Below are 10,799 nucleotides of genomic sequence, written 5' to 3'. Positions count from 1 at the left end.
GTCATTGTTCTATGATTTGCATTTATCATAAAAAACCTACACTGACTTTGTGTTTTGAATTAGCTTGTATTATGCATATAATAGTATACTCGAGAGCTATTTAGCTTAGAAGATATTTTGTAAAAACCAAGCAAAACCAAACATGCGAATAACTACAGGTCAAAGATGATTAATACATTTATTTTTAACCTCTTTGGCATGCAATAACTTCATTAATGCAAATGCAATTTTACTTTAAAGTGAACCACCAGCAGTGTAGCCTAGCAAGCCTATAAATAATCGATCTCAACCATGCTAAGCCTTAAGCAATAAACATCAATCTAAGATTAAAAAAAAAGATATGAATTACTAATCAGTTCCTGCATTTTGTTGTGGTATAACTCAAGCTTATCTTTTGAATCCAAATTCACATTCTGAGTTTCTTCAAACTACAATAGCAAAGAGAAACATTTTTTATTTATAATTTCTCATAATGTGCAAGACAACCAAGACCACTTACAAATAAATAGATGGTTGAAAATATTACTGAATATGCGGAATTATTTTTGGGTTCAAAAGTAACTCCAGCCACATAATTCATTTTGAGCATACTTGCAAAATTATATTTAAGACCAAAAATTAACTTTGGTCCACCCGACAAACAACAATAAAAAGTGGCATACAGTTGCTTTTGGATCAAAATGTGATTTGGATCCCCATAAGGCCATCAATAGTTTTGAAGTATCAAAACAGAAGCACTAAGGGACTGTGAATTTATTTTTGTGTGTCCTTTCTACTTGAGCAGTTTCTAGTTAAACTTTCAAGAGATTATGGCAGAAATAAGGAAACAATGATTTTAAGAGAGGGTGCAATTTATACAATTCTTTGGTGCATTCAGTTGGGAGAGAAGTGCTTCATATTTTCAAAGGTATCTCTTTACCTTGCATTTGTTAGTAGATATAGTTGAATCCGTGGCTTCAGGATGAGTTTTATAATCTTCCCATTTCTAAAAACCTGGTACCTTTTTTAAAAATAAATAGAGAGAATCATAAATACATTAAGATGAAGAGAAGATAATTACAAAGGGATAGGAGAAAATCATAAATAAAGTATCTTCCTTAATTACAAAAACACAAGCATCATTGAAAAATGAAAAACATAATGGATAACCTTAACTTTCCCAAATATATTTATACATGGACAAAAAATATAAAGGCAGAGCAAATACCTTTTTCTCCACAGTTGTTGCCTCTTGAGGCTTTGAATTCAGTATATTCTACTCACCATTTTTTGCACGATTCAAAAAGGAATCCTCCAACACAGGTGTTCCTGACTATTGCTGATTGTGTTGTTGAGTGCCATCAGCCTGGGTAGAACTTCCATGAACTGGTGGCCTCAAACCAGTTGTTGGTGCCACTAGCTGAGCACCTAGAATCCCTTGTTGCTGTTGAAAACCTTGAGACAGATAAAAGTAAAAAAAAAAATCATCAAGAAATATCCTATAAGACTAAGAGAAAAGGAAAAGTTTGAAATAGTGTTGAACCATCAATGAAAAGATCTTGCTTTCATTATCCTGATCAGACAAGTCCCACACCAAGCATAGGTTAAAATGAGGTATCGGAAACAAAGCAACTTGGCCTGCAACAAATTCAATGAGTTGGTTTTCTTATACTTCAGAACCAGCAACTTTCAACACTTATGCCCTTTGTATCTGTCTAGTTTTCTCATTGTCAACCATGCAAGCATATCTTCGTTACAACATGAGAAACTCGATCATGGAATTAATGAAAAATGAAAGTGAAAACTATTTACGGTAACACACGGTATAATGCCTGCATGATACCATGAGGGGTGAATTAGCACCACATATTCCAATTCTGCAGGAGGCACCTTACACAAGTAATTTCATACCTTGATATATATATATATATATAAGTAGAGCAATTTACTGATTTTCCAATTGGAAACTGAATTGTTATGACTTTGAGTACTTGATAATAACCATTGTTATCCACCTTGTGTTTCTGCATGGCAACAAGCATAGGTTGGAAGTCATATTGATAAAAAAAATGGATGTTTTATCCAATTGAGGAAGCATTTCATCCAACAAATGATTTGTACAAAGAAATCCAACATGTGGTTATTGGGTTATTGGACAAAAGTGGACAATAAGCACCAGATAAAAACACATGGTACACACTACTCAAATAAATGTCAACTGAGCATAATAAAGAAAATGTAAACAATCCAATGTCTAGTGTGAAACGAAAATTCCATCTTTGTCATCTACATGTTGCTAAATTCCATGTTTTTAATATGCAGAAAATATGAAATATATTTACTAAAGCTACTGAAGGTCAAAATAACACATGGCAGTAACTCAAAAGAATTTTGAAGACATAATGACATACCTTTGGTTCAATCCATCGAGGTACAACTTGATCTCCCTTTCCTTCCAAACTACTGGTTAATGTCTTCATTGCACTAGTTCCAAAATACCAATAACATATATAATATCAAAAACATTATGTTTAACCACTATAATTGTTATACAATATTTGACTTTAAATTTACAAAGTAACCTATTAATTTCACCCTTGATGTTAACATCAGGCTTCTTACGTAGAGAACATAACCAAACAACAATATTGTCCCATGGACATAGAACAATAAGTTGCCAATGTGCCCTGAAGACAAAAAACATTAGTTACGCAATTATAATGTATTTTCTAAACATTGTTCAACATCAAGTGGACTTACTGATTCAGATAAGCTCCCAGGTACACTTGTCGTTGTGATTCCTTGACCCATGTTTGAATGTATTGTTGAGATTCTTAACGTTTGTCCTTTGTGTTGTGTATACATTGATGTTCAAGGAAACCATATAGTGATCCATAACCTAAGCTTGTGCTCCAATTATTCATGAACCTATTTCAACCAAATTTCGGCAATTTTGTAAGTTTTATATTGTAGCCAACATTAATTATCAGCTAATATATAATTTGAACAGCTACTAAACCAAATTAACTTACATCGTCCACAACTGTCGTATGGATATGTTCAAACATTTGTCACCTAAAATTATCTCGGTTACATTTGCGTGTGTGATGAAAAAACCCTCTTTGACATTAGGTATCCCAAATTTTGCCCCATCCCATGGCAACTCAATAGGCTTTTGGTAAACATCAAAAAGGTTCTTAACCAATTCTCCCAATGGATCAACTGCAAGCACTGAAATGTCCATTCCTGCAGATGTAACCCTTTTTGGCATACACATTTATGAATCCTACATGTTTAATGAAATTTCAATTGCGATAGTTTTCAACAAAAATGTCGTTGAAATTAATATTGAGAGGGAAAACACTATTCCTCATTAGCTACAGGTTTTACAAGATGTGTCGGCCACCCAACGAATGTCTCAATGACCTGCCTCACAAATTGAATCTCTGATGTCAAAAAAGGGACCTGAGCGTCACTGTGGTAAACTTTGACAACACTCACCCTAACCACATCATCTGCATAAGGGACATTGTGTATGGTGGATGCACTGTCATACACTTTTCCCAATGCAACTAGTTTAGTACACTAGTCATGAACTACGTACAAGCCCATAGTATCCACGTGCACATCAAAAGGCTCTTTAGCTGATGGAATTGTGTCAACTTCAGCACAACTCCCCTTGGTGCTCACACGTGTAGCTGCCACTTGTATATCAGGTGGCTCAAGTGGCGATGAGTGTTGTGATGCAATTTGGGATAACTCTAATTTTATTGCTTGCTTCAACTCTTGTTTAATTAATTCCAAACTGCGTTTGTTTTCCTCTTTTACCTTCCTCCTCCACGCTTCCTGTAAGTTTTGTTTTCTTCCTCTACTTCTTTTCTCAACTGTTCCTTCAAGTTGTCGATGATTTAAGCCAGTTTTTGTTTATTGATTGATGTACAAGAACTATTTGAGCCACGAGATGCCTATCCATAATATTGGCTTGTGACACCTTTCCCTACCTCACGTACGTGACCTGGATGCTCTGGCCGGCCAATAACCGTGTTCAATATGTCATCACAACCATGCAAAACAAAGCTTCCCTGGGTCGTCTGTTCTTCTAAAGAGTCATGTTAAAAGCACAACATGGCATTAAACATATCATAGGTTATGATTGATGTACTAAGTAAGAATGTGAAATGCGGAGGTAATTACTCATAATTTTGTCTGATATTTCTTGGGCTGCTGTAGAGGTCATCTGCCCATATTGCTTTGTGCGGGCCATCTTCTACTTCACATGTCTTGAAACCGGTGATGGTGGGTCGAGACTCAATGAAGAATTTTTAGTAAATTCTGCTTGGTGTTCTCGTGTCTTCCTTTTTTGGTCCAATAGTTTTTTTTCCAGGTAGATCATAACCCCCACGAGACAGTAAGTGGTGTAGTAATTGTATTTTTGAATTTCCCGATCCTTTTTCCATATTCCCTTACAAATAACCACCAACAATTTTTTTACAAAATTAGTAAATAAATAAATGATAAGAATTTCAATTTTTTATTTCAAAAGTCCTTAAATATACCTACCAGGTAGGGGTTTGGCGGCTTTTTGCAAATTTTGCCCATGTTGCTGCATCAATACCATACTTAACAGAAGGATCATCTTTTTTATTATCGTCATTGTCAGCATAAACATATTTTGTCATTAGAGATGACTTAAATTGCCTGCATCTGGTAGCAACCGTTGACATCACCTTCTTTTTAGCCTTATCACCTTCAGGGATGTCAACTTTTCCCTCCAAATCAAAATTTTTATGTATCAGTTAGTGAATAATAATAATTTTAAATTATTTAAACATGTGTCCAATAGTAATGTCAACTTAAATACGCACTTACCAAAATGTCATCCCAAGCTAGGTTTTTTAAAGATTCTGGTACATCATTCCAATTGGAGTGGATAATAGGAATTTTTTCACGCGCTACAACCCCCAAATAACTATGGAACTTTTCTTTCTGGGGGCCTGATCCTCTCCCAGTGGTAGGATTGACATTAACCATTGGTCGTGGCTAATCCAAACCTCAGATAGTCAAACTTCTCAACTGGGTCGATTGTCTAGTCTTCCTAGATGTAGCCTCCAAAGGCATATCTGAATGTTGAGGGGATCCTGGGGGTGTTGCCATATTAGTATGCGTAAGTCAAACAAATTAAGTTAGGGCCTCATCATTTATATAAACAACATATAAGCATTAACTTGAAAATATGAAAATACAAAAATGTATTACAATTATGAGATATGTTATATACATTACTTTGTTCATACGCAGTTATGTACGAATATTTTCCCATAAACCTTCATCATGATCGTTATGATTTGCATGGTCATGATCCTCCTGATGTTCCCAGTTATGAAAGGCATTTGTTCATAGAAAATCACCATCTCGCTGACATCAAGTGTTGAACCATCAATCCATTCACTTATAGAAGTTGTTCTCCCTTGAAGAACAACTAACCATCTTGAGTCGCATGGATCTTAGACATAAAACACCTGTCTAGCTTGCACTGCCATGATGAATGGATCATTATTGTAAGCATCCTTTTGAAGGTCTACCAAAGTAAATCCCATTTTGTCTTTACATACTCCAGTATTTCTATTAACCTACAAACACATGAAAACAACCACTCTAAATTCACAGTAATCAAGCTCCCAAATTTCTTCAATTACTCCATAGTAAGGCATGGACGCTTGAACTGGATTCTTATCAGAAACATTAGAAAAATGATTTGAATGACCGTCAACACTGACCCTGCTGTTTTGTACGATACTGTTTGCATCCTGTGATTTTGTGTAGAAAGAATAGTGATTGATATCATATCCTTTCCAAGTTGGAACATTTAGATTTGGACCAACAACTAACAATCTTAATGTCTTTGAAGGATTGCCATCTGCCAAGATTATTTCTCTAAACCAGCTGATGAAAGTTCTATTGTGCTCTTGTAACAACCTCATCTTTTTCATTTTTGGATGAGTAGCAGTGACATGTTTTTTGTGAGCATCTATGTGTGGGATCACCTCTGTTGTGTTTTTCAATACGTATAAATGAGTTTGTGACAACTACTGGCGACCCATGGTTACAACATTGAATCCTCGTGTAGCCCTACCTTCAATGTTGCAATCATGACGACTTTCATGAACCCCGACTAGTTTAGCACTATTAATATACTCTTAACAAAATTCAATAGCTTCTTCAGCAACATATCTTTCAACAATACTTGCTTTTGGTCGATATTGATTCTTTGTATATCCTTTCAATACCTTCATGTATCGTTGTCATACCCTAATTTCGTCTGGGGATTATTACTTGATGACATGCAACCTTTGGTTAGCCGCTTTGAGATACTTGGCGTCCTTTGTTGCACCATAAATGAAGTCCCGAGACATCTCAGAAATCAAAAGGAAGCAGGCTTGCACGATCCGTGAAATTCTGTAATGTGGCGGAAGTCGAAAAGAGGTGTTTTTGCGCAATCCGTGAGTTTCCATAACTTCTTCGAAAGCTAAAAAAGAGTAAATACATAATCCGTAAGGATTCGTAACCTTGCGGAAGGAAAATAAGTATCGTTACGAAATTCGTAAAGTTTCGTAACATTACGGAAAAAGAATTACCAAAAAAAATATAAGGGGGGGTGCACTTAGTAAAAAGGGGGGGTGCAAATAGCAATCTGGCCCACTTGGGCCTTCCAGCTCCTTCCTCCAGAAGGCTGTTGCTTCTGGAGGAAGCAACCTTGCTCGCCTGGGCAAGCTAAGCTCGCCTGGGCGAGCTGGGTGGCAAGCTTCTCCCCCATTTTGCTATAAATAGGGGGAGAAGTGAAGAAGAAAAGGGTTCAGCCTCTTAGGCACTTCTCTCTCTCTCGAAATTGCGGAGGAAAATTATTTCCGTGAAGAAAATCCAAGCCGAGGCGCTTCCGTAACGTTTCCGTGAGTAATTACGTGAAGATTCTCGACCGTTCTTCAAGATTCATCGTTCGTTCTTCGTTTTCTTCAATCTTCAACGGGTAAGTACTTCAAACCAAGCTTTTCAATTCATTCTATGTACCCGTGGTGGTCCACATTTTGTTTCATGTATTTTTATTCTCGTTTTCATTTACTTATTATACCCCATTTTGACGTGCTTAAGCCATTTATTTAAGTCATTTCTTGCCTAATCTAAAAATAAAATAAATTTCCACTGATCGTTTGAATTGTATCATCCGTTAATTTCGGTTAAAATGAATTCCAACCGTTCGGTCGTGCCGTAACCACGTTGGAAATCAAAAAAGAGGTAAAATAATAATATAATAATAAAAAAATGCCCTTTTAGTAAAATAAAGCGAAAAATCAATCGAACGTTTTCTCTTTGGGATTTCTCATTCTTAATTGAATTGACTAAATAACTAAAGTGAAATTAAGGCTAAAATCAACTCGCCTAGTCAAGCTCGTCCACAAAAATAGGGTTTTGAAAGTTTATCATTTCAGTTTCTTACCAAGTAAAATGGATCATTTTTAAGGTCCAACGCCTTAAAATGATCACCCTTCAAGTAAAAAGAATCACTTAATTCACGCATAAGAAAGAACTACGTAGGTCTGATTTCCTCTCCAAAGGAGGGTACGTAGGAGCAAAAGCCCCGCTTTTGTCGACCTCAAAAAAAATAATAATAATAAAAAGAAATAAAAGTTAAGATAACACAATTCCACAATTCTAAAAAATAGACTGTTGTCCTTTGGGACAAATGTGAGAGGTGCTAATACCTTCCTCAAGCGTAAATACAACTCCCGAACTTAGAATTTTCCTTTTGACCAGTTTCCTTCGGTTTTTCTGACGTTTTCCACAAATAAATGTTGGTGGCGACTCCGCGCATCTTTCCTCCTTTGGAAAGCGCGCCCGTGAGCCTCACCTTCGCTCGCCCGCGAAGGGCACATTGCGACAATTGGCGACTCCACTGGGGAGTGATTTTGTGAGTTAGGCCTATTTTAGGAATTGTGGAATTGTGAAACTTTGTGTGTGCTTTTATTGAACTGTGTAAAATGTAAATAACTGTTGTCTATTTCGCATTCTTTACACTGCATTCTAAGCACCCACGGGTTTGAGTAAAAAGGGGGCCCTACACCCGGGTTCATGGGAATTTAAGGAGTGGAGGTGAATCTATCATCATGCTAGGTCTCCGACTTGCTTGATAATAGTGAAAACCTGTCTAGAGCTTTCTCTCTTTATAATGTGTTGTCGCTGGTATTCCATACCGCCACAATATTATTATCTTGAGTGATGATACCTCTAGAGAACGGCCATGTGAGTTGTAAATTGTTGGGAAGTTAGTTATTAGCAACCCCTAGATATTATCCCATAGGTTCCCAAAATAGGGGCAAAGAGCAAACACGCTCCGTGCCATTTGTTCTCATGCATCTTTTGATAAATAGCACTAGTTTATAGTTTTTGCTAGTGGTGTTTGTTTTCTTTAGAGTAGTACGTAACCTTTTTAATGCTACGTCGAGGCACCATCGTGCCCAAACATAGCATTAAAATTGGGTCTCTGCGGTCTCGTATGTATGAATTACCCCTTTATCTTGTTTTCTTTCCGTTTCATGCATACGCATTACATCATTCATGTCGGAGTCTTGATCCACCCCCTTTTTAGGTAAATGATGGGGACAAATCCAAACGGCAAAAGGTTTTATCAAGTCAAGGTTAAAGGTCTAGATGTCACTAGCCTCAAGGAATTGGGACGATTGATGGGACCCCTCCAAAGGCAAGCCTTCCGCAAAGTTTACGGGATGATTCTAGATTTGACCGTAGCGGAGGTATTTACGGAAGCTGTTGTATCCCTCGCCCAATACTATGACCAACCGTTGAGGTGTTTCACGTTTGGGGACTTCCAAATGGTACCAACTATTGAAGAGTTTGAGGAAATATTAGGATGCCCTCTTAGGGGGAGAAAGCCGTATCTTTTCTCCGGTTTTCCTCCTTCCTTGAGCAAGATTGCGGCTGTGGTTGGTGATTCAGCAAAGGAGTTGGATTGCACGAAGCAAACTCGGAACGGCGTAGTGGGCTTGCCTCGGAAATACTTGGAAGGTAAGGCAAGGGATATGGCGAGCCAAGAGAAGTGGGGCCCGTTTGCGGATATTTTAGCTTTGCTGATTTTTGGGGTTGTCCTCTTTCCGAACGTTGACGGTTTGGTAGACTTAGCCGCCATTGATGCTTTCCTCGCATATCACCATAGCAAGGAAAGTCCAGTGGTGGCTATCTTGGCAGATTTATTTGACACCTTTGACCGGAGGTGTGAGAAAAACAGTGCACGGATTGTCTGTTGTTTACCCGCTCTCTGTGTGTGGTTGATTTCACACTTATTCCAACAAGACACGAGACACCCGTGTCCGCTTCAAAGCTATCGCTCATGCGCCGAAAAAGAAAGAGTCGATTGGGACCAACATTTGGCGAGGATAGGGGGCAGCGCGATCAATTGGTTTCCTCGTTGGAAGGAAGGCAAGGAAGGAGTTCAGAAAAATGGATAATGAAGAGGGCGCGCAGGAACAGATGAAGGCCGATCTATCGGCCTTAAAAGATCAAATGGCTTCCATCTCGGAGGTCATGTTAAAACTCCAGAAAACCATAGAGGATAAAGCCACGGCAACCGCCTCCAGTACAGTTAGGGAAGCGGAGCCGGTGCTGCAGCCCGCCTTGAATCCGGGCCTAGACAGAAACACAGCCGTGTTCGGTCGAAGGTATAGTCCGCAAGCTTATCCTTATGGCCTGCCTCCGGACTTCACCCCCCGTGCCACCCCGGAAGATTTAAGCCAAGCCCCTACTTTCGAGGGGCAACTCCCACCTTATGAAGACTATCCCGGGCAAGACGATGGGGAAGGAGATACCCATCTTGGCCCCCTGCTCCACCTCAAAGATCCGTCCCCGCATGAACTACCCCAACCGAACATAGTCCGCCATATCCCGGCCTCACCCACACCTGTAAAAGAATCTGTTCCCTTTGCGGAAGATAAGGGAAAGATTGAGGCGCTTGAAGAGAGGTTAAGAGCAGTCGAGGGCCTTGGCAATTACCGATTCTCGGATTTGGCGGATTTATGTCTTGTGCCCAACATCGTCATCCCTCCCAAGTTCAAAGTACCAGACTTTGATAAGTACAAAGGGACGACATGTCCAAAAAGGCATCTTCGGATGTATTGCCGGAAGATGGGGGCGTATTCCGCGGACGAAAAGTTGTTGGTCCATTTCTTTCAAGATAGCTTGGCCGGAGCAACAGTGGCATGATATACCAATCTGGAAGCTTCCCAGATCCGATCATGGAAGGACTTGGCAACTGCTTTCATTAGGCAGTACCAGTACAATACGGACATGGCTCCCGATCGGAACCAGCTAAACGAGAGCATGAGTCCATTAAGGAATATGCCCAAAGATGGAGAGATCTCGCAGCCCAAGTCATACCGCCCATGACAGAGAGGGAGATGATCACAATTATGGTAGATACGTTACCCACATTCTACTATGAAAAGCTGATAGGCTACATGCCAGCTAACTTTGCGGATCTCGTCTTCGCCGGAGAAAGGATTGAATTCGGGCTACGAAAAGGCAAGTTCGAATATGCTGCCAATATGGCCCCCAACAACAACAGAAGAGCCCCAGTAGTGGGCGCGAGGAAAAAGGAAGGAGATGCCCACGCGATCACCACCGCCCCAACATGGATGAAAGCACCCCAAAATATCCAAAGCTCATACCAGCCCAATCCCCCAAATTTTTTAATCCGAGCTGGGAATTCTCTCCCGACTCAAATAAAAGGACCACCCGCAACAGAAAAAGCGCCGGCC

Source organism: Glycine soja, chromosome 15, assembly GCF_004193775.1.
Source record: "Glycine soja cultivar W05 chromosome 15, ASM419377v2, whole genome shotgun sequence".
Classification (NCBI taxonomy): domain Eukaryota; kingdom Viridiplantae; phylum Streptophyta; class Magnoliopsida; order Fabales; family Fabaceae; genus Glycine; species Glycine soja.
The sequence above is the reverse complement of the archived record's forward strand: the minus strand, read 5'-3'. Positions refer to the sequence as shown.